A 24252-nucleotide genomic window follows, 5' to 3' on the forward strand; every position below is an offset into this window, starting at 1 on the left:
TGTCAATTTCAGTTATCAATCAAGGAAGCCCACTCTAAGAAAAGCAACCACCCACAGCAAAAAAGGGATAAAAACTCTGAAGTCTTTGTTACCAGGCCTTTTGAGCCATACTTCTCTTGCTCGGTCCTGCTTCCACTTCTGGAAGTGTACTTTCCTTTCTAATAAAACTTTTCTTGTCTACTGTATTTCGGTTTCTTGTTTAATTCTTTGTTTGAGACATCAAGAACCTGGACAGTGCACATGGAGAGGACCCCACTCTCCGGTAACAATTCTACTGTAATTCTAGAAAAATAACCCACAGAAATACTTAAACAGTTGTGAAAGTGTAAATATACAGGAGTGTTCATTCAGCACTGTAAAAGTGAAAACATTTTTAGAGATAATCAAAATGTCAGTCAATGTGGGAATGGTTAAATCAATTATGGTAGTTAAAATAACTGATAGTTACAGAGCACTTAATATCGACTAAGCACTGCACTGGATGCTTTATGTCTATTACCTCATTTATTCCTCTCAACAACTGGACAAAATTACAATGGAGAAAATAAAACACATAAGGAAGACTCATCGAGACTATTACAATAGAGGAGAGAGGTCAGAACTCAGTCTGAACTGAACTCTACTGAAACAAAAGGTGCGGGCTGTTAAGCACTGGAACAAACTCCTGAGGCATTTGTGGGAAGTCATAGACCATCTGTATTTGCTAATTGGCTTTAGCCAAAGGAAAAATAAATTCATATCTTTATGACAACTGATAGTTGTATAGCTTAATCAAAGTACCCCTCCCCCAAAAAATTAACCTCCCACTCTCTCACAGAGATTGGGAAAAAGAGGTGCTATCTTTCTTGATGATTACATTTCAAAGAGATGACTTCTAGAACTTTGAGAAAAAAACATTCCTGGGTTATAAAACCGGCAGGAGGCTTTTAAAAAGATTTACATCTCAAAGGGGCTGAGATGAACTAGGGTACTATCACTAAAACGTATCAGTAAGAAATGATACTTTATTTATATTTATTTTGTTACTTATTATTACTTATTCCTACAGCACCTGGTCTTCCTAGGTGGTCTCCCATCCAAGTACTAACCAGGCCCAACCCTCCTTAGTTTCCAAGATCAGACAGGATCAGGTGTGTTCAGAATGGCATGGCTGTAGGGCATGGACTGTGGCTCCACTGGGGCCTAGAACCCAGGACCTTCTGTCTGTAAAGCAAACATGCTAACTGCTACACTATGGAACCAGATCCTCTGAGGGATGTTTAAAAGCACTTATTCCTAGGTTACACTCAATACCAGTTAGGTCAGAAGTCTGGAGGTGGGTTCCAGGTATCAGGAGTTTTTAAATAACTCTAGGTGATTCCAATTTGCACAACAATTGGCAACCACAACTCTAACGATTGGGAGGTCTGATACGTGGGCTACTCCCTAAATGTTTTTGAACAACCTAGGTGACTCCATCTTAGGTATAAGACTCCATCTTAAGCACAGGCCAGTTCCCGGAAAAGACGCAGATAGCAAGACGATCACCCCATCCTAGACTCAGCCAATCAGACCAACTATGGAAAGTAACTCTCCAAATTCCCCGCCTTGTTCCTTGGCGCCATCACCCAGCCAATCCTGCTAAGAGACAAGCTCGTTGTACCAATCCTGTAACGCCAAGACATCACTCCCCATGCTTACGATTTTTCCCTTCAAATACCCCTGAAGCCCCATGTTCGGGACCGCCTCCTACTCACTGCTGCGTCGGTGTGCGGACTGCGGTCCGGACTCGAGTCTGAAATAAACTCCCTCTTGCTCTTGCATGGGTGTCGGCTTCTTGGTGGTTCGTGGTGATACAAGTCGGGGCATAACATTTTAGCCAGCTGCTAGCCCTTGGGGTAGTTTTAACTCAAGTCAACAAGCAGCTGTAAAACTTCTATGTAAAAATTAGAACCCATCTTCCTGCAGCATCCTAGAAGCCCCACCACAGTGCCCCTAACACGCTCCTACCCCAGTTCAAAGACTTTGCCTTACCCATTCTATCCGATGCAGCAAAAGCAATAATTTGTCGGGGAATGGGGGTAGAAGTGGCTCTAGGAAGACATCAGAGAGAGGTTGGAAAAATTTTTCACAGATGCAGAGATAAAGAAAAACAGCAATAAAAAAAAGTGGCAACAGCCTAAGGAAAGATATAAATAGTGCTGAAATGAAGAACAGAGTATTAGATTTTTTTTTATGTTGTATCAGCTTCTCAGAGTGAGTCTGAGGAACAACTGCATCAAAATCACCTGAGTGAGGGCCAGACATCTGCACATCTACCAAGTCCCCAGAGTGATTCTAGAGTTTGACCTTCACCTTCAGTCGGATACCATCTCAATGGGAAAACATGACTAGAATTCACCTTACCTTGCACTCCCCTTTCTCCTCCAGCATACTTGCTAGCTTCTACACACCACCACAGTCGGTGTTTGCTGCCCCCTTGTGGAATGCATTAGGAATTATCCTTTCACATCTCAGTCGCTGTGCATTACCCTGGAAAGCACATTGTCTAGGAATGTTGTTCGCAAGCGAGGTTGGGAACAATAGAGAGTTTCTTGGGACATCTCTCTTCTGTCTTTTTGTGTTACTGTAAAAATAAATATCTTCTTATCTGCCTCCAGGAAATCTAATTCTACAGCCGTCTTTTATCACTTATTCAGGTGGGCTAGGGTAAAGGGTTTTGAATGGTAGGCCAAAGAAAATGTTCTCTAGAAGTGAAGATTTTACGCTGAAGAGTAACTTAATTGAAGTAGAGATTTGGGAAGATTAATGTGACAGAGGCACACAGAATGGATTGGATGAGAGGAAAACTGGAGAGAGAAGGTTAAATTAGACCACTGCATTAATTAAAAAAAAAAAAAAGAATAGTAAGGATAGGTACAGATGCAACAGACATTGTGAACAAAGATTTGACAGAATCAAATGGTTTAATAATAGGAATGTAGAACAGAAATAATATGATTCTTCTCATGATAAAACATGTTTGTTTTTTTCTAGATCCTGTGACTGAGGCACTAAACTCACCTGATGAGTTTGTTTTACCTGAAAATGCAACACTTGAGATGAAAGAACTTCTTCAGTGACAATTTGCAAATCTCATTCTCTGAAATAAAGATAGTGATGTCTCAAACTCTAAACAGAGCCATTTCCACATAGAGATGGCTACTGAACTCTATATTGGCTATTCCTTTTTCATAAAGCATTGTCTCCAAAAGACAACTCTTAATAACAAATATTCCCTATAAGAAATAACATTAACTCACCAATGATAATCATCTCTAGTCAAAAAACCAATTAATTGATCAGATAAATTAGCTCTTACTAGGTAGTAAGAAGGCCTGTGAGAATGGTACTTAAGACATTAAATGAGTGTTGGGTAGGAATTTCAGCCTGCTGTGTAAGATATTACTTTGGGGGGGCACTCAAGGATCATGAGATCCTTGGGCTCCTCAGCCAGTAGTAATAACAATTGATCATATTTATTGAGTGACTGCTTACTACGTATCAGGTACTAATCAGTCCTTATTTCATGTATTAATTCAATCTTCACACCAATCTTATGAGGTGGTAGGTACTATTACTATCCCTCTTTTATAGCAGAGGAAGATGAGAGGCATATAGAGGTTGAGTAATTAGCCATGGCCACAGTTCGGAAGTGAGGAAGCCAAGATTTGAACCCCTACAGTCTGACTCCATTGCCTACTTTATTAACTCTGGTATTATAACACCTTAAAAATATTGCAAGTGAAAGCTTTGCTTATATGGCATAATATGGAGCATAAAGGCTCTAAGGTGCTCAAGATCTTAGGAGTCTAATGATCCAGGAAGAAACTCAGTACGGAAAAGTATCTGGCAGTGCCCTTCAGGATAAAGTCAGAATAGTGGAATGGGAGCGGGGAGGCAGAGGGGTAAAGATTAGCAGTTATGAGGAAAAAGTAGAGAAAGATAGATAAGGTGAGGATAAGGTGAGTTGAAGGATCTTAGGAAGATACAGAATGATCAAGGAAGATTCTGTATAGGTTGATAGGTGAAAAATAAATATGTTGTACCATCCATCAAGTTCATATTTGTTCACAACAGGCTAATAGTAAGACTTATTTCTGGTAATGGATCATTTCTTTATGTCTTTCTTAGGTACTGTGGGACTAAGGAATAATGCAACAAATCCTTCTACTGTGATGCTAAATCCTTTGTGTCATAAAGGGATGCCCTGAAGCTAGTAGAACTACAGTGTTGTATTAATGAATTAATTAGATTATCTAACAACAAGGTATGAAAAACATGTCAAGGCATTTAAGGCTATGAATATGCCATTTCTCTTATCTGACACACCTAAGAAGATGCCTTAAGGGCAGTTGTTACCATAGATTGTAGGTGGGACAAAAATGATTTTTTTTAGATCAGTAGATGAACTGAGTACAGTTCATTAGATGTCTATAAATGGTTTAACTGACCTGGTCCCAATTTCATGATGGTTTCATTACCTTAATGACCAATGAAAATAGTATTTAACATTCTAGATTTGAAATTCCCCCAACTGGTAAAAAGGAAATCTATTGTAAATCATTGCATACGACCATCTAGATTGCCCCTTTTTATTTTACTCCCAAGTAAATACTTCCTTGGAAGTAATTGCTTGTTAGCAAACATTATGATATTGGCCATCTTTTTCAAGGTGTTAACCATGAGATAATCCTAACTTCTGCCTTTTCCTCATAGCTATCATTAATGAAGCTTTGGTGTCATTTAACTTTTCATGGATAATTGAGTTAATTTTATAATGATTAATTTTTTGATAGCCGAAATAATGATAAATCTCATTTTAACTGGAAAACATAGAGATCATTGGTGTATTAATGAGGTTAAAACTTGTAAAATGCAATATAAAACATTACAACTTAAGCATCAAGATAACAATTGCTAAGAAGTATCATGGTCAATTCTAAATGATAACGGCTAGCACATATAGTACTTAGTATGTGGCAGATCTTGTTCAACAACTTTATACATTCTAACTTGTTTAATACTTGAAAAAATAAAAGGTCAGTATTCATATCTCCCCCTTTTTTACAGATGAGGAAACCAAGGGAAAGAGAAGTTAAGAAACTTGCCCAATGGCAAACAGCTATGAAATAACAGAAGTGGGGTTTAAACCCAGGCAGTCTCCAGAACCTGTGTGCTTAACCATTATACTATTCCATATCTTACAAGAAAGAACCTAGAAAAGAAACATCTTAGGGACAGTGGTGGAATGCAAGTTAGCATTCTGTTTTTTTTTTTTTTATCTGTTTGTGAATAATACAGTGGCTTATTTTTTTCTTCAGCAAATATGGTTTCTTGCAATGCAGTATAACTACATTTTCTGCAAGAGCTGACCTCTAATATTGTCTATACATAATTCTGACCCTTCTGAACATAATGATGTGATCTGGTGCTGAGTATCTAGGAGGGTGTCATTTAAATTCTGAATTCCTTAATGAACCAATACTTTTCTTTTTCTCTTTCAAAGCTGTTGGGAGTCATACAACTCCATAGGGCTCCAAGTAAAATTTCTATTTTACATATTCATTAGAATGCAATAAATTGTTTAAGTACTAAAATTTAAATACTAGGGAGACAGGGTCACCTTTTAGACTTTTTTTGTTTTTTAGTCCTGTTGCTACATTAAATGTGTGACAGGCATGAATGTCCACATTCATATACTGTTATATTTAATTTTTTACAAAGCTAACAAACTTGCAATTGTTTTGTGCCTTAGCTAAATATAAGATGAAAAGGAGGAATCAATTAAAGTTAGTACGAAATACACAAAAAGCAGTATTTTTAAAAATTCCTTCGACTATCGTTAAAATCAATTGTAGTTCAACCTGAGCATACATCTCCTTTACTGAATTAAGAAGGAGAGCGATCAAGCTGCATCACCGCATTGATGGCCTGGGTTAATTTGGCTGATCTGGCTGGCTAGGTGGGTGTTCCCTTCTTCCCTCATCCTCTTCATATGCATCTGTCCCGAAGTTGTACGCTGGTGCTCAGTTGAAGAGGACAACCTTCCCTGATAGGGGAGAGGACCGTTCTTCGGTCAAGCGTATACGAGTAGCTGAGCTCTCATGCTAGAACCTCCAAACAGGCTCCCAAGAAGGATAATTTCAAATAAGTTTTTTTATAACTGAACCTTCAGTTAACAAAACTTTGTGAACTACTTTTTGAGGACGATTATAAAAGCAAATCACAGATAAAAATATGAAGGAATCATGTTTAAAAGTAAATCCCAGTGTGTGTTTTGGATTCAGTCCAAATTTTGCTCAGTTTTCTACATTCATCATTTTGTGTTCAGCCTGTTTTAAGCAAAATTCTCAAATAAGTCACTTTGTCTTAAGGGCACACACATGCTTCCTGGCTTTGCTTGGCAACTCATTCAGGCTTTTCCATCTACTTGCCTTCAAAAACATTCTTCTAACCGCATCAAAAATCTTATCCAGCACGTTCACCTGACCTCAGCTTAGCCGTTAAGAGGGAAATAATTGATCAATTAAACTTATTTATTAAGATGTTGTCAATGACTGTGAAATGCTTAATATGTTAGCCTTCCCAGAAGTATTTGAATTTTAAAAGAGTCACACTTTAACTTAAAGGAATTTCTAATACTAGAATTACAACAAAAACCTTTTTGGCAAGGGCAGCTTTTCTGGAGCACTACACATTGACCCTCCAGGAAAGGACCTAAAAAATGATTTCTCCTGTAAAGTGGAACTTTATATTAACAGGGAACATATATTAACATTTTTCAAAAAATGAAAATAGATGCTAAAATCCTTGAGTTCTTACATATGTGAGAATACTTTTCTTTAACCTTTAAAATAAACAACATCCTAGATGGATACAGTATTATTGGGCTATGGCATTTTATACTTCACAACTTGTAGATTCGCTCCATTGTTTTCTTGAATGCAGTGTTAATGAGAATTTCTAGACTAGCTTGAGATTTTTTGTTTTTGTTTGTTTTGTAAATTATCGGTTTCTTTAGTCAGGATACTTGTAAGTTGCTTTCTTTGTCCTTGAATAATTTTATGAGGTGATCTTGCTTTTAAGCATTTTCTAATATTTTTCAATAACCTTTTTGATTCCCAATGTCTGAGTTTTTCAGAAAAGTTTTATTATGTCTTGCAATTTATGGGTAATTTCTGTTCCATCTTTCAAACATACCAATTATTATATGTTAGATCTCCACTGTAACCTCTCTGAGCCACACATAAAATGTAGCTAATAATGATATTTGTTTTGCAGGTTTGTTCTGAGGTTTGACTAACATTAATTGTGTAAAGCATTTAGCACAGTGGCTTATAACTGGTATCGTTACCACTGGAGTAATGTGAAATCTGGCGTTGCCTCAGCAGTGTAGGGGAGAAGGAGGAGGATGTTGGTGTTGTGTGTTGTCCCTCAGTTCTTCGCCTCCGACACAGCAAAGAATTACAGGTTGGCGAGATTTATAAAAAGTAAGATTTATTGAAAGTGCATTTTAGCAGGAGACAGGCCATGCTAGGGAAGGCTGCACCCCTGTGTAATTTGGGAGGTGAAGAGATAAGACAATAAGCTCCAAAGGAAGAAGTAGGTTTTTAGCAAGGAGATCTATAACAACACAGAAATGAGAAGGAGCACTACACATTGACCCTCCAATTGACCCTGTTTATATTTGGGCCATGATAGGAGGTTCTAGATGATCTGTATGTGAGGTTACCTTGACTGACAGCTGGCTGCTATATAACACTTTGCGTACTGCATATGTGTTTGCCCAGAATTCAGTCTGTTATAATTAGATTCATAAACTTCCAGGCATAGTCATGGTATTATAATGAAGGTATAAGGAGGCTGAAGTTATGGGCAGTACTTTCTGTGCACATGTTTGTAGCTGGTTTAGCCAGCAGCTTTTATGGCCCTTGAGTTCTAGGATTTGGGGTAATTTATAACCCTAAAAGGGAGGTATTTCTGGGAATTCCTTAAGGAAGGTCTTCAAGGGAAGTTTCTTTGGTTATAGAGCTGGGCCTTTTCTCCTGTCACTCATGCCTAACTACCGAACAGTATTGGTATTAGCTATTATTATCCAAGACTTCAAATACAAAATTAAAAGAAGTGGATATTTACTCTATTACATTTACCAAAGCAGGATAGGGACTCTCATTTTGGAAACTATCTCAACACAAAACATTTTCTTTAACCTTCCAATAAATATAAAGATCATCAACAAGAAAGCCTCGTTACCTAAGTAATCTGGTTAGTCATTATTTAAATAAAATTTAGTATATTATTTTTAAATCCATTTCCTTGTTCCTTTTTTGTTTCCCCTTGCTTTGTGAGCTCTTCAGAGGCCTTCATATTAGACACTTAGAAGGACATGTAAATGCCCTAACATACTGAGATACTGAACGTTGTTAGTTACATCTAGTCACATGAGTTTAAGGTGAGATGGCAGTCCTTGGAGCTTGAGAAAAAGGTTAGTGAACCCCAGAGAAAAGATCCATAACTTACATGGTATTTCAAACCCAGACCTAAATTAATCTGGATAGTCAGAGTACCATGTAAAGTCTTAAAAGGGTCAGGTTTTCTTTTCCTCCTTCAAGTAGTTTCTTGAGTAATTGCCTTGTTTGCAAAGCTGCAAGTAAAGTGTAGGTGATGAACACCTCATTGAGCTTAAGTTCTCTGAGTCAAAGTTAGCAATAGCCTGGTGAGAACTTCACTGGGAGGAAATGCAGCAAGGGAGTCCATGTGTAGGACCATTTACAAATAAAGTTATCGGAGAAGAGTTAAAGTCATGATACATTAAGATCAAATAGGAAACTACTTCAGTGACTATAATTAGGAAACTTTCTTACTTTATTATTGGCATGAGCTCTTGGTTGTAATAACTATTCTTATTCTCCCTTCTATGGCCTCTACTTATGTATTTACTTCCAGAGATATTTCGGGGTGAGGCTAGAAATGGTTCTGAGGAGAAAATTTTATTTTTCCTCTGTTAATCATATTTCTTGGATTAATATGTATCTCTGATTGACAACTATAAAATCTATAGATTGTAAGTTCCCTAAGGACAGAAACCATATCTGCCATATTTACATCTGTGTTCTTAATACCCAGCATAGTGCTAGCACCTGGTATACACTCAACAAATATTGAATGAATGAGTGAGACCAAGGACTCTGTGGTATGTGCATGTCATCATTGAGTGTCTTTTGTATATGTTGCCATCTGTCTTGAATAAACTTGTTTTCTCCCTAATATTTAATTTTCTTCTAGAAACAGTTGTTAAGTCATATGTTTATTTCAGGGGGGTTAATATGTATGTTTTCTATCATACATATTATGAAGTTAACCTTAATAATGATTTGGAATTCATGTAAATTTAATTAGTGGATTTATACAGTGTCTTAGCCTCAGTTTCCCTAAAATAAAGCAAGAGATAATGGCTTATTTGGGACTGTGTTTTAAGGAGAAAGAGTGAGAGACAGAGAGTGAGAGAGGGAGAGAAAGCCAGTTCAAGAACAACTCCAATAGGTGACAGGTTGTCGGCTCCTGCTAAACCATGTGAGAATACTTAAGAAATGTTTCTCAGAATGGTCTACTAAGGAGAAGAGAGGGGGAAACATTTATCCATTAAATTTCATTCCTTGTCAGTCAAAGCCCACTCTATAAAGATTTAATTTTTTGCACTTTCAGGATGCGTTTGTGTCGGCAATGAACAAGTTCTGTGTTGTGGGATCAGAGAAGCACAGGGCAAGAAGCAAGAGACATTTAGTGCAGTATAAAGGTAGGGTGCTGTTAGGTTTCATCTGCACCAAGTTGGTCAAAAGCTATAGAGTACTGGTTACCACAGATGCAGCTGGAGTTAGAGATGAGGCTGAGAGATTTAAAGTGATGTATAAAAGATGTTCCAGGCAAATACTAAAATGATTAATTGCCTATAAATATGCCTTGAATAATGTTTCAGATATCATTGAGTCCCAAAAGAATACTCTGATTTAATTCAAACTTTGAATTCTGTAGCTGTTTCTAAATCACACAAACTTTACTCTGGTGTTTTAACATTATCTGAGCCTGAAGAGCCTTAAGATTGAATTACAAGGTGATATTCACTTAAAAATATTTTAAGGAAAAATATGAAAACAAACTAGATGAAGTCATATTGGAATTTAAAGGAGATGAAGATACACTACTCTCCTAACAAAAGCAACATGATTTTTCTAGAATCGGATCTATTTGCAGGAATTTAATTAAAGTAAGATTTTAACTGGAAATATTTGTTTAGTATGATTTTAAAACTGTTTCTCAAAACTTGACTCTTTTGTATTCTAATGTACTTGCAAAATAAAGTTAGATCCACTAACATTTAAAGCCAAATCCACAAGGAATATAACTTGATTCTTTTATTCCTTGGGTAGAGTTGCACATAGAAACCTTGTAACTGTCATGCCAAACAGTGTTAGAATAAATACACTCACATCATGATGACTAATAGAGAAACTTAGCCTGAAAATTGATACTGAAAGTCACCATCAGAATGGCTGTGCCCCACAATACATTTATTCATTATGGTCAAACCCAGATGAATCATAATTGAGTAGTTTTCCTTAGTTAAGTCTAGTCCACTGACATACATTTGGTTTTTAAATGTGGGTCCTAACTCAATTCCAGGAGCACGGAACCACTTTAATTTTCATTTCACTATTCAAGATGCTCTTTAGGGTGCATTCAGGCATCAAGAGAGGAGTATATAATTTGGCCGAGTCCCCAAAATGTCATATTATATTTCAAAAAAAAAAAAACACCAGTGTTCTTGTGGACTGTGACTACTTTTGTACAAGAACTTACTGTTGAATTTGTCAATTAGCTGAAGATCAACTTCCATTTTAAGTCCTACACTGACACATCCAGGCCCCGGGGATGTGGCAAAATACATGTATGCAGCAAGCACTGTTGAGCCTGCAGTTTGCTTTGGCAGGTTAAGTAGAAAGTTGGATCCCTAGACAAACACATATTTCTCCTGGCAGCTTTCAGATTGCGTACATGACATAAAATGATTTAATATTCATGCATTTGCAGCAGATTCTGTATATGGAAGGTGATTTCCTTAATGGCACTGTGATTTGTCTCAACTTAATTGAAGAAATCTAAGTCTAGACTCTGTGATATTCACCATTTAAGAAACAAAAATAATAAGAAGCCAAATATTTGTGTCAAAAAATTTAAAAAGGAACAATTATGTGATGCTCTTAGGCTATAAAATAGCCAACTCAAAAAAAAATAGTGGCGCATAATGCAAAGAGGACAGAATATGGAGCAAAAATATATAGATTTTTTTTCGGCCAATTAAGACAGGCCACATTATTCTGTGATATCAACAAACTCCAAAATCTGTGTCTTCAATAAAATAGCAAAAATTTATTTCTTGCTATTGTTGCTTATCCAATGTATGTTGACCATAAGGTGGGGAGCAAGAGGTTGAGGAACCCTGCCTCCTCCACATAATCCTTTGTTTAGGCTAATGGAAGCTCCGCCAACTTAAAGAGCTGTCATCCTAATACAAAACTCCTGGGTCCACTGCAACATGGGAAGATAGTGCTGGAGAATTGAGCACAAGCATTTGAATTCTTCTTCCTGAAACTGACATGTAACGTTTGATCTCATTACATTAGGCAGACATAGTCATATGGCCTCTTCTAATTTCAAGTATAATCCTCTGTGTACTGAAATGAAAAGAGAACTGAATATATTGGAGGGTGCTAAGAATGGCTATCATAATTTTAAACATTACTATCATTTTGCATATCCTTGGGAAAATGACTTTACCTTTTTGAGTCTCAGTTTCCTCACTGTAAAATGTGAATAATATATATATATATATATATATATATATATATATATATATATATATATATTTTTTACTTTGGAGTAATTATAAGTACTAAAGGAGATAACTCTTTTAAAGTACTGGACAGAATGTCCTGCACATAGTAAATATTTGGTAAATTATGATAAATTTAGTTCAGAGGAATATAGTCAGCTCTTACACAAGTTTATTATCTATACCAACAAAATTTATTATTTTAAAGCCAGTTTTTTTTCATCAGTGTACATTTGGCTTGAAAATTCTGATGTTTATATTTGTCTCCACTTGGACCCTCTAGACCTGAGGAAAGATTATTTATGATTGATCAAGATACTGCTAACATTGGTATAATTATTATATATTAAACATAGGTTATAGAACAACTCTATTCAGATGAATAAATAACTTCCTTTTTAACATAAAATATTTGTGGTTACTATGAATATATGTTTTTGTTGCTTTAGAGATATACAAGTTTGATTCATGATGTCTTTGGTAGTTTTGATGAGGTGATTATTGTCTCTGTTGAGGCATCTAACTTGTCTTTGCCTTATATTGTCAGTATATGCCAAAGTATCTTCCCTACCATTTCCCCTATTATTACCTCTGAGCACTTAGGATGGTGATCTCTACAAGATAAGGATCCAATATATGTTGACCGACTACTGGTAGTGTGGCTTCTATGTTTCTAATTAATAAAACTAATGTATTTATTGTGTTGGGACAGATCATTTTGATGGATACATTCCTAAAACATAGTGTTTGTATCTCTGCCTTTTAAACAGAGGATATTGAAAATACCATTCTCTCAGATTCAAACAACTCAAATTTATTTACCATAGATATCTGTTAGGTAGTTAGTCAAGAGATAGCCCAGAGACTGCCCAAAGAACTCTCCACTGGTAGTTAAAAAATCCTTCCTGCATCCTGAGAGACAAAGGACTTGGGAGGGGGTGCGTAACCTATGGATGGTGTAATCTGAACACAGACATTTGTGCAGAAGGTACTACACTAACCAGCTCATATTGTCAGCCTACTGAATTCTAGGGTAAGCACATGCACAGTAGGTAGAGAGTGATAGAGCAACCAAGTGTTGATCAAAATGATCTCATGCACCAATTACCTAGGAATGCCTTTGTAACTACCCGTCACAGCCCTAATATAATACAGACCTCCCCCTTCTATGGGGTTACAGCTCGTTTTTCTTGCTGTAACCCACTCCCCACTGGGTCCAGTTTAGAAATGACCTGTTTCTACTTCAAAATTTGTCTTTAATAAATTTTACCTTCTATAAATGTTGCTGAGTGGAAATTCATTTCTTTGTCTGCAATAAGAACTGAGACTTGTGTGTTACTAGAACTCGGATCATCCTAATGGTAGCATATCCATATGACCCAAGATATCTCTCAAGCTTTGATCTCTCTTTTGAACTTTAGGTATATATTTCTAACTATAAACAGGGTGCCTTTACCAAAATATTTCTATCTTCTGTCACCTTTATTTCAACACGGGCAAAGCTGACCTAATTATCTTCCCTCATAAACCAAATCCAGCTATTCCTCCCCCAGTTTTCCTTATTGATAGTCTAACTCATAAGCCTTACAGTCATTCTTAACGTCTTCTTCCCTATTCCTTACATCCAATCAGTGACCTAGTCCTATCAATAGTACTTTCTGAATATGGATTAGATCTCTCTTTACTTCTACTGCTTTAGTTGTTGTCACTGAAACAACCACAATATCCTCCCCTAACTAGATAATACACGTTTATTCCTTCTCTTTTCAAATCAACTTTCACACTACTACCAGAAGAATACTGTTTTTACAAGTAATTTTTTAATGATACATTTTAAAAAATGTTCCGAATGCAAATCTGTGCACCTCTTCAAATAGCATCAACAGTTTGCTTTCCAAATATGTTTATCCAACTCTTGGGTTGTATGGTTACCCTCTTTGTAGAATTCACTGAACTAGCCAGAATCCAAGTTAAATCCCATGACCTATATATCTATCACATCTCAGACTCCAAGACTAAATATAGCAAGCCATTTCTTCATTTCTGGACATGAATGAAATGACACATCTGGCTTCTTGTGTGGCCTTTCAGTGGCTGGATGATGCAACCTGGAAGTATCGGGTATTAGGTCCACATGAGGTAAACTTGACCAATAAATGAATCAGGAAGATAAATTCCCCTTCCCTTATTACTTCTGCCTAAAGAAGACTGCTCCAAGAAGTAGGTTCTCTTTTCAACCTTTCTGGAAATATCCAGTAACAGCAGTGCTGATAACAACCTTCTGTGTCTCTTCATAGCACCAGTCCCATCATAGAGCAGAAACCAGCTCAGAGATTCATTGCCTCACACTACTTCATAAATTTCCTTTCCTCACTCCCTTTTCTATTCTTTACCCTAAAATATCTAAACTTTCCCTCCCAAATAAAATGTCAGCACGTTAATCTAGCCTTGGGCTCTGCTTACAGGGGACCGAAGTTAAGACACATAGTAAAAATCAAAAAGTACAAAGAGTAGACAGTAAAAAGTAAATCTCGAAGATTAGAGAAACATGGCAGAGTGAGAAACATTCCAAGATGCCTCCCCTTGAAACAAAAATAAGCTAAACATCTAAAACTCAACAACAACAACAACAACAACAACAGCAACAACAACAACAACAACAAAACCTAAACTGTATACCAGCACATCTGAACATGGGATCTGCGCATAAGAGCTACCACAGGTCAGAACTCCAGGTATGGGGTGGTGGACTGGGAGAAATAGAAAAGATGCCTTTCACAGCTGCTGGAGTTCCCTGTAGGAGAATTGGGAGGGGAGAAAGTGCAGGGAGTTCCCCGAACAGCCCTGTGAGAGAGTGCAGTTAGTTCCGCATTGCCGGTGACATGGCCGAGCTGTCAGGGCAGAAAACAAAAAAGTGGGGATGGCAGAGAAATAACAGTAAAAGTTGACTTTTACTGGCTGTGGTTGCAAAACCAAGGCTAAGCTGCAGCCCCCAACCCCAACTCAATTGTCCCACATCCCCATATTCTCCCAGACCGAACACCATGGACTGCCAGGGGAATCTGAGCAAACACTAACAAAACTGTGGCTAACACGGACAGGGACTGAGACTGAGGGTAGTGAGCATGATTAAATATCTACAAGAAAATAAAAAGGCATTATCAAGGATTTATATAAAGCAAGGATCCAAGAGGCTTAGTCGCCACCTACTGGAAGACTAAAGAAAAGCGCCTTCATTGCAACAAGCTAAAGAGAGACCTTTATATAATGAATCTTCTCTCTGCATAAAAGCAGGCCATGCTTCCATTAATGCTCAGGCAGAGAAATAGTCCATTAAACATCATGAACAACCAAGGTAACAAGGCATCTCAGAAACAAAGAGAAAAAAATCTCTAGAAAATAAGCTTACAGACATAGAAATATGCAACTTAAATAACAGAGACTAAAGGATGGTACTTCTGAAAAAAACTCAGTGAGTTCTGAAACAAGTCATATCAACAATTTCAGGAATTAAAAAAAAAAAAAACCACTACATGTGCAGAGCAAGGATACTGAAATCCTCAAAAATTACAGAATGGGTTTTCTGGAACACACTGCAAGAGTTGAAAAATGAAATAGCAATCTTGGGAAATAGAATCAACCAAATGGAGGAAAGGATCAGTGATATCAAAGAGAGTAACCTAGAAATAAATCAGAAGGAAGAAGAGATAAACCAAAGAATGAAAATAATGAAAGAGAAATTCGAGAAATAGCTGATACCACCAGGAGAGGAAACATAAACATAATGGGCATTATCGAAGGTGAGGAAAAGTAGCGGGGACTAAAAAGCATTTTCAAACAAATAGTTGACGAGAATTTCCCAAATCTAAGGAATGAGCTGGAGCTTATAATTCAAAAAGTCAACAGAACGCCCAATTATCTCAACCCAAAAAGGCCTTCATCAAGACACATTGTATTAAAATTATTTAAAAAATCAACAACAAAGACAGAATTCTAGGGCAGCCAGAGAGAAGAAAATGGTAATTTATAAAGGAAAACCTATTAGATGATCATCGGATTTCTCACCAGAGACCTTACAAGCCAGAATGGAGTGGAATCACATATTCAAACTATTAAGTGAAAGAAACAACCAGCTGAGAATAATGTATTCAGCTAAGCTCTCCTTTATATATGAAGGAGGAATAAAGACTTTTCCAGACATACAAAAATTGAGGAAATTCTGCACTAAGAGTCCTGCACTACAGAAAATACTGAAAGGGGTCATCTCACCTAAAACAAAATGATAAAAAAAAAAACATACATAATTAAGACTAAGGTGACTATCAAGCAAATAAAAGTACAGGAGTGCAACCCCTACTAAGAAAAGGGCATTATAAACTTAAACATTAGAAAGAGAATTGCTATAGCAAGATAATAATGAATGTTCAGCATACATAAGGACAAATGGAGACAACAACAATGACTGAAAAGGGGAGTGGGATTCACAGATCCAAATATGCCAAGGAGAATGGAGATAAGGCATGTGCAGAAGAAAATGGACAGCTCTCTCTATATAACAATTCTCTTAATATTTACAATGGTAACCAAACACCAAGGCTTCAGAACTGAAATATATAACAAAAAGAACCAGAGAGAAAACCCACAAAGCTCAAACAAAATAAAGAAAACAGAAACATGAGGACGTGGAGGAAAATGAAACATCGAGCTACCAGAAAGCAAAACGTAAAACAGCTATAATAAGATCTCATATTTTAATAATCACCCTAAATGTAAATGGACTGAATTAACCAATAAAAAGGTAGAAAGTTGCAGAATTGATCAAAAAACAAAACCCAACCATATGCTGCCTACAGGAGACACATCCCAGCTCCAAAGAAAAACATAGACTCAAAGCAAAATGGTGGAAAATGACATTTCAAGCAAATGACATTCAGAGAAAAGTAGGAGTAGCAATACTAATATCAAACAAAATAGACATCAAAATAAAAAAAAAAGATAAAGAAAGATACTTAGGGACACTTCATAATGATAAACAGAATCATGCACCAAGAAGACATAACAATTATTACTATCTATGCTCCCAATCAGGGAGCCCCGAAATATGTAAAGCAATTGCTAACAGAACAAAGGGGAGAAACAGACCAAGACACTATCATATAGGGGACTTAAATACTCCACTGTTGGATATGGACTGATCATCCAAACAGAAAATCAATAAGGAAATAACATCCCAAAATGACAAATTCGAACAACTGGACATAATTGACATTTATAGAGCCTTCCATCCCAAAAAAAGTTGCTTAAAATTCTTCTCTAGTGTACAGGGAACCTTCTCAAGAATCGACCACATACTGGGACATAGAGGTAGCCTCAATGAATATAAGAGGCTTAAAATCATACCAGCCATATCAATAATAAGATACCAATTATTCTGTGCTCATAATGCTTTGAAACTAGAGATCAACTGGAAAAAGAAAGCAGAAAGAACCACAAATACATGAAGATTAAATAACATGCTACTGAAGAATAACTGTCTCAGAGAATAGATAAAAAGAGAGTTCAAAAGATACATGGAAACCAATGATAATGATAGTAAAACATATCAAAACTTTTGGGACATGGCAAAAGCAGTCATAAGAGATAAGTTCATATGATTATAGGCTTATCTTCAAAAACAAGAGCAAAGGTAAACAACCTAATGCTTTATCTTAAAAAAAAAAACAAACTAGAAAAAGGACAAATGAAGCCTAAAGTCAGCAGAAGAAAGAAATAATCAAAATTAGAGCAGAAATAAAACAAACAAACAAAAATTAATACAACGAAAAACTGGTTTTGAAAAGTTAATAAAATTGACAAACCTCTGACTGGACTCACTAAAGAAAAAAGAGAAAGAACACAAATAAACAAAATTTAGGAGTGAAAGAAGGAAAATTATGACAGACACTAGACACTGCATAAATACAAAGGATCATACAAGAATATTATGAAAATGTATATAATATCAAATTTAATAACCTCAAAGAAATAGATCAGTACTTAGAAAAATACAATCTTACTAGACTGAAACAAGAAGAAGTGGAAAATCTAAATAGGCTGATCAACAGTATAAAAATTAAAACAATTATGAAAAGCTTACCAAAAACAAAAGTCCAGGACCAGGTGGCATCACCAGTGAATTCTACCACATACTTAAAAATATAAAACCTATTCTCCTCAAACTCTTCCAACAATTCAAGAGGAGACAATACTTCCCAATTCATTTTATGAGGCCAATATTACCCTGATACCAAAATTTGGTAAAGATAACACAAAAAAGAAGAAAAATAAAACTACAGACAAATATCAATCATGAACCCATTGCAAAAATCCTGAAAGGTACCAGTGAACCAAATACAGCAACATATTAAAAAGATTATACACCACGATCAGGTGGGCTACATCCCAGAGGCACAAGGATGGTTTAACATATGCAAATCAATTAATGTGATACACCACATAAACAAATTAAAAAACAAGAATTATATGATGATATCAATAGGTGCAGGAAAAGCCTTCGACAAGATACAGAATTCATTTATGATCAAAACACTTAACAAAAATTGGTACAGAAGGAAAGTACCTTAACATAATACAGGCCATATATAACAAACACTCAGCCAACATTATACTTAATGGTGAAAAACTAAAAACTTTCCCTCTAAGATCAGGAACAAAGCAAGGCTGTCCACTATCACCACTCTTATTCAATATAACATAGGAGGTCCTAGCAAGTGCAATCAGGCATCAGAAAGATATAAAAGGCATCCAAATAGGAAACAAAGAAGTCAAGAACACTACTAGAAACAATAAGTGAATACAGTAAGGTCTCTGGATACAAAATCAAAATTCAAAAATCCATAGGGTACCTATATTCAAATAATGAAATGTCAGAAAAAAAGTGGGAAAAAATAATTCCTTTTGCAATTGCAACAAAGAGAATAAAACACCTAGGAATAAATCTAACAAAACATGTGAAGGGCCTATATAATGAAAACTACACGACCTTATTAAAAGATATCAAAGAAGATACAAAGAAATGGAGAGATTTTCCATGTTCTTGGGTTGGAAGAATCAACATAGTTAGAATGGCCATATTACCTAACAGATTATACAGATTTAATGCAATGCCCATCAAAATCTCATTGGAATTTTTTAAAGAAATAGAACAAAAATCATCAGATTCGTGTGGAAGCACAAAGAACCCAGAATTGCCAAGGCCATCTCGAGGGGGAAAAAAAAAGAACGAGGTTGGTAGTGGCAGAAAAATAGTTCCATAGACCAGTGGAACAGAATCGAGAGTCCAGAAGTAAATCCATATTTATATGTGCAAATAATTTTTGACAAAAAAAAGCCAAAAAATGTACAGTGAATTAAGAAAAGCCTCTTCAATAAATGGTGCTGGGAAACCTGGACAGCCACCTGCAAAAGAATGAAACTAGACTTGTCTATCGTCGTACACCAAAATTAACTCAAGATGGATTAAAGACATAAATATAAGACCTGAAACAATAAAATGCATAGAAGAAAACATAGGATTAAAAAGGATTTTACGAATTAGTCCTCAAAGGCAAGGGGAGCAAAAGCTAAAATAAATGAATGAGACTACATCAAACTAAAAACTTCTTCTCAGCAAAAAAAATTGTCAGCAAGGTAAAGAGACAACTATCCAAATGGGAAAATAGATTGACAAGCAACACCTCTGATAAGGGACTAATATCCAAAATATACAAAGAACTCATACAACTCAACAACAACAACAATAACAACAACAACAAAAAAAAATGACAACAACAAACCAAAAGATCCAATCAAAAAATGGGTAGAGGATCTGAACAGACACTTCTCCCTATAGGACATACAAATGGCCAACAAATATTTAAAAAGATGCTCATCATTGCTAGCTATTAGGGAAATGCAAATCAAAACCACAGTGGGATACCATCTCACACCTGTTCGAATAGCTATAATCAACAGGAGAAATAATAACAGATTTTGGAGAGGCTGTGGAGAAAAAGGAACCCTCACACTGTTGGTGGGACTGCAAATTGATACAGCCACTATGGAAAACAGTATGGAATTTCCTCAAAAAAATTAAGTATTGATCTACCATATGATCCAGCAATCCCTCTACTGGATATTTACCCCAAAGACTTAAAAAACCATATCTGAAAAGATATTTGCACACCGATGTTCATAGCAGCATTATTCACAGTGGGCAGGACCTGGAAACAAGCAAAGTGTTCTATGATAGATTATTGGATAAAGAAGATGTGGTACACATATACAATGGAATATTGCTCAGCCATAAGAAGAGATGAAATATTGTCATTTGTGACAACATAGATGGTCCTCGAGATAATCATGCTAAGCAAAATAAGCTAGATAGAAAAAGTTGAAAATCATATGATAACATGTGTATGTGTGATATAAACCTAAAAGCAACAAATGAGCATGATAAACAAATTGAGACTCATGAACATGGACTAGAGACTAGTGGTTATCAGAGGTTAGAGGGTAGGGGGACGGGCGAGGTAGACTGGGTAAAGTGGGTCAAATATGTGGTGACAGAAAGAAATCTAACTATGGGAGTTGAACACTCAGTGTAAATATATATATATACCTTACTGTTAAAGTGTTCGGCTGAAACATTAGATTCTTTCAACCAATATCACCATAAAAAGTTAAAAAAAATAAATATATAATAAAAAATAAAATAAAAAGTTTAAATAAAAAAGAAAGTAAATCTACCTCACCAAAACTAAACATGTGTTCCTCATTTTTTTTCACCTATTGGCATCCACTATTACCGGTTTTTGTGTGTCCTTCCAAAGACAATCTATGCATACAATTACCTGAATGAATATTATATATATATATATATATATATATATATATATATATATACACACACACACACAAGTGGAAACATAATATTCCCACCTTACCTTGATTTTCACAGACTGACCCTTCTGAATCATAAATAGGATCATGTCACTCTCAAATGTAAAAGCTTCTTTAATTAAAAAGAAAGTAAAATCTTCCTATGGCCGATTCTCATTGACCCTAAATAAAATTGAAATTCCTAACATTAAAGGCCCCCACACTCTGGCTTTAATCTATGACTATCATCATTCCCATCTAGTCCACTCCCCTAATATGCCCTTTATTTAGCCACACTCAAACCTTTCTGTACCAATATATGCAAAGCTCTCATGTGTCTATATATTTGTGCATGCTGTTCCATTTGTACAAAATGTTATTTTAATATATATGTGTTGAATGATTAAATGAATCATTGAATCATTGTGGTCAATTATTGTGTAGGGTTTGATGTTAATTTTAAATGTTAGGTTTTTTTTTCTCTTCTGTGTAGTTAGCTATCAATTTTCACAGCTGCAGATATATGTTTTAAACAGCATCTGCTTGTATCTCTAAAATGGCCATACATTCTAAGGCAAGATAGGCATAATGTTTTCCCTGGCAACCAAGTAGCAAAGCTAAGTAAAATGATATCTTTAATTTTCTATACAGTAGTAATCTTCCAAGAGTGTAAAACCCAAACCTAAAACAGCTGCCCTCCCCTCCCCCCCCACCATTGTTTGTTGCTTTCAGGTGATTCATTTAGTTCTGGCTTCCAGTTGTGCTCCCAGATGATTGTTTTTGCTAGAAATCTCATAAATCGATATGTGAAGTATTGTTCCTTACATTTTTTAAATCCTAATATATAGCGCGCATGCACAGTAGAAAGAAAAGAGACATTCAACTAAATTGCTTTTCCTCTGCCCTGCATGTGGAAATATCATTACATATTCAAAAATATGAACACTGTTTAACATCCTGGGCATTATATCTGGAAAACTGGAGTCAAATACACAGAACTGCTAACTATGACTTCAAAGGAAAGATTATCTGATATTTATACAAAATCATTAAAAAAATAAAGTTTTCAGTCAGAGTTTTTGAGTTTTTTTTAACTTTGCTTACATGAAGAAGAAAATAAGCCTTTGAGCTTCTTTAAGGAAGGAGTTATATATACATGAAGTACTGATTTATCCTTTTTTGATCCAGGTGTCCCAGAATACCAACATTATGTAATGCATCTCCATTTGTCCATAATGCATTAAAGGGCATCCTAAATTTTTTTCTCATATCTGAATTCACTTTGGAATGAAAGCTTCAAGTAATATGCCCTTCTTAGAAAACGGTTTCTTATTTGCTCTTCCCTACCACTGTTTTCCATGTTGTGATTGATTGAAGGCCTACAAAGACTTCTCTGAATCTCTTCTACAGCCAAAATGGATTATATATATGCAGTAGAACTTTTGTGGAAACTTGTTATTAAAAGACTGGCATGCCTATGTCCATCCTTAAAGAGGGACAAAACAATAATAGTTACTAAACCAAACTGAAATGCCAATACTTTATTAATGAAGGCTATGAAAAGTTGCGATTTTAAGTTATTTGCATTAGATATGAATATGATAAGATATGTGTGATACTTACAGTTTACAAAATTAATTTTACTTTGAGTAATGAGAAAGAAGAGCAAATTCTTACAAGGGGGAGATAGTGGGTCAATTCTACTCATGTAATATCACAGTGGCAAATTTTAATGGTTTTAAAAGTTGCTAAACACATTTAGGCACATTTTCCCATAGCCTAACTTATTATGGCCTTATGGGCCTTACATAGATTTATTATGTTTTGATTTAAAGTTACCCTTTTTATCTCACCATAAGTTCTTATGGAATACTTCATGTATGAAACACTTCGTTTCTAGGGGGTATGTGTAAAATGGTATTAACTCATTATTTAAGTAGACCTCAGCTTTTTTATGGCAGATAAGTTAGAAAATAGAGAAGTGAAAGATCAAGAGGCGTCTTGTTTAGAATAACAATTAAATATACCTTTAAGGTCCCCAAAACAAGCTTTACAGTCTTGAGGTAAATACACATGCGTTTATGACTATCTATAAGAAACATCGAAGTAAACCCCACTCACACATTTCTGGGAAAAGTAGGTATGGTAATTAGGCATTAAAATATAGGAAAATGGTAATTTTCAGTTACTATTACAGGAACAGAGAAGATACTTAATCCTCAACACTAGTGTTTTCATGTTTTTTTTTCCTCATGTCAACATTTAGAGGTTTCAGTAAAAAAATAAAAAAAATGAAAATATAAAACAAAGAAACTAAGTGGAAAATCTATCAGAAAGAAATGAAAGGAAACAGCAACATAAAGAAAAAGAAGAAATTAAACTAAAAGCATCGAAGTACTGACAAAGATAGGTTCATTAAATTTGGCTGTTCAGGTACCAGTTAATTCTATATAATTTAATAGATAGTCCACCTCAAATGTTTTTTGCAACTAGGAAGACTGATATGAAACTATTTTCTCCAAATTTCCTATACTAACAGCATATTGTCTATTTTCTGTTTCTAATTAAATGTAATGATAATGATAGGTGATTTATTATTATTATTATTATTATTATTATTATTATTATTATTATTATTATTGATGAGGTGCTTAGGATGCATCAGGAACTATATGGAGCATTTTGAATGAAACATCTCATAAAATCCTTATATTTGGTCTATGAAATGAGTATAATGAATGATCCACAGTTCACAGATGTAGAAACAGGCTCAGAGAGAAGTAATCTGCCTGAGATCACAAAGGTAGTAAGTGGTGTAGCTGGAATTTTAATCTGTATCTTGGTGTTATTACAAAAATTGTTCACTAACCACTTTAGTCAGTCTGGGACCACTTCTACATTGAATGATGTATCTCCATGCATATACTATTGGCTTAGGAGTGAAGCAAATGAGATCAGGTGTGAACATTGTTACTTTTATGGCAAAACTGATTGATTCATTCATTTCACACCATTTATTGAGTTTCCATTTATCATAAGGACATATTAGAAATTATATGCCAAAGCATGAGAAATACAATGATGGATAAGATACAATATGAGTCTCAAGTCCTTTGCAGTATAGTTGGAGAGAGTGGACAAGTAGACAGATGATCATGATTCAAAGTGGTATGAGCTATGAGATATAAGCATAAGTTGCTGTGAGTGCAGATAGGAGGGACAGCAAACCAAGTTTGGTGGGTTCATAGAAGGTATCTCAGAAGTCCCAATGAGACTTGTAGATGAAAGAGATAGATAAGCAAAGAGGTACAGGTAGCAGAAAGACTGGCTTTGCAAGCAGAGAGAACATCATGTATAAAGACCTAGAGAGGAAAGAGAGTATGGTACATCAGAGGAACTACAAGTAGTTAAGTAAAACTATA

The 24252-nt window shown here is 35.6% G+C and overlaps 1 pseudogene; it reads right to left on the reverse strand.

Annotated features, from left to right (window-relative positions):
* Positions 1-1039: 1039 nt before the first annotated feature.
* Positions 1040-1158, reverse strand: LOC118608257 (annotated as a pseudogene).
* Positions 1159-24252: the final 23094 nt, after the last annotated feature.

The sequence above is a fragment of the Rousettus aegyptiacus genome, unplaced genomic scaffold (assembly GCF_014176215.1).
Source record: "Rousettus aegyptiacus isolate mRouAeg1 unplaced genomic scaffold, mRouAeg1.p scaffold_m13_p_9, whole genome shotgun sequence".
NCBI lineage: Eukaryota > Metazoa > Chordata > Mammalia > Chiroptera > Pteropodidae > Rousettus > Rousettus aegyptiacus.